The following is a 1,909-nucleotide window of genomic DNA, read 5'->3' as shown; positions in this document are numbered from 1 at the left end:
GCTGATCTGAGGCACCGAGCAGGAGCGTAGGGATGAAGCAGCTCAGAGAGGTAAGGCGGGGCGAGACCATTTAAAGATTTAAAAACAAATAAAAGAATCTTAAAATGAATTCTAAAGTGCACGGGCAGCCAATGGAGGGAGGCCAGAATGGGCGTAATGTGTTCCCTCTTACGTGCTCCAGTTAGTAGCCGAGCAGTGGCGTTCTGAACCAACTGGAGACGTGCGAGGGAAGACTGGCTGACTCCAAAATAAAGCGCGTTATAGTAATCCAGCCGGGACGTGATGAAGGCATGGATTACTATTTCAAAGTGCTTTTGTGCGAGAAGAGGTTTAACCTTTGCCAGCTACCTAAGGTGAAAGAAGCTGGACTTAACCACTGCACCAATTTGACGCTCCAATTTAAAACCACTGTCCATCTTAAAACCCAAGTTAGAAACTGTTGGCTTCACATATAGTGCCAAGGGGCCCAAATCAACAGGGGGGGTTTCACAAGAGCTATTTGGACCAAACACCATCACCTCTGTTTTCTTTTCATTGAAGTTTAAAAAGTTTAAGGCCATCCAGTCTTTGATGTCATCAAGACATGACAGAAGCGGCTGTAGGGAGAAGGCATCTCTCTTCTTCAGCGGCACATAAATCTGACTATCATCAGCATAACAATGGAAGGAGATGCCATGCTTTCTAAGAATGGAACCCAGAGGAAGCAAATACAATGAAAAAAGCAGGGGCCCTAAAATTGAGCCCTGTGGAACCCCAAACAACAAAACAGCCTTTGTTATTTTATTTATAAACCATTTTGTTACCTTGTTTCAGGTGCCACTGTTCATTTACATCATTATTTAAGTATTTGTTTGATTTTTCTTTTTAATTTTATTTAATGCTGTCTGTTTTTGTACATTTGCTGTTGCAGTTTATTTAAAACAAAAATAATAAAGCAGATTGTGTTTACAGTAAATGATTGGTTTCTTTTGTTACTTATAGTTGGCCTAGATGACATTTGGTATCCCACTTTGAACTATATCACTTTGAATATTAAGTGTAAATGAACCCCAGGCTGCTCTTGTAGCTGAATTTGCTACCATTTCAGATTAAAAACCATAAATGGGTAAAACATGCCAGGCTGCTCTTTGAGGTTTTATGTATTGATTCTCTGTGTGACCAGTAGGGGGAGTTGCTGACTTTGCCAAATATTAATTGAAGGATTTTTCAGCAAGTTTGCAAATCTGTTGTCTGCTTCCATGGCCTTACTCACTGTGGATTACAATCTAACTACAACAAAAAGTTCTTACATCTAGTTTTACAAGTGATGACCGAGTAGTACATGAAATAACTTATAGTAGGTGTGTGAATGATCAATAGTCAGTATTACTGGCAGTGATAGAGGGCCCTAAAATCAAATTTTGCTTTGGGCCCCATGGAGGCTTGGGCCGGCCCTGTCTCCTACATATACAATGTCAAACACCAGGTGTCGTCTGTAAAACATGATTGGACTGTAAAGAGGAGCCGGAAGGTTTCCATACATAATAAAACTGCGCTCCCACAGCGTCCACGTTCACACGCAACATGAGAGACATTTTCATTGAAGACTTTCTCCCAGAAATCTATTCATCTATCTGTTCTCCCCTTCTGACAGAAATCTGTTCATTTTAACCCAAACTAAAACTTTTCTCTGTAGAGCCCTCTAAGAAGAGTTATATTTTGTTGACGCTGAATTTGGCTGAATCATTAATGTTCTTTGTGTTGTGACTAACGAAACGTGTGAAATACATGTATGTATGTAGATGCTGGCGTTTACAAGTCTGGCTTAAGTCTTCGGTCAGAAAGACTGCAGCAATCTAACTGGACACTGTGCACTATATTTTTTTTTATGTTGATGTTTTGTTTTAACAATGTCTTTTATCCTCTATGC

This window comes from Epinephelus moara, chromosome 4, assembly GCF_006386435.1.
Source record: "Epinephelus moara isolate mb chromosome 4, YSFRI_EMoa_1.0, whole genome shotgun sequence".
NCBI lineage: Eukaryota > Metazoa > Chordata > Actinopteri > Perciformes > Serranidae > Epinephelus > Epinephelus moara.
The sequence above is the reverse complement of the archived record's forward strand: the minus strand, read 5'-3'. Positions refer to the sequence as shown.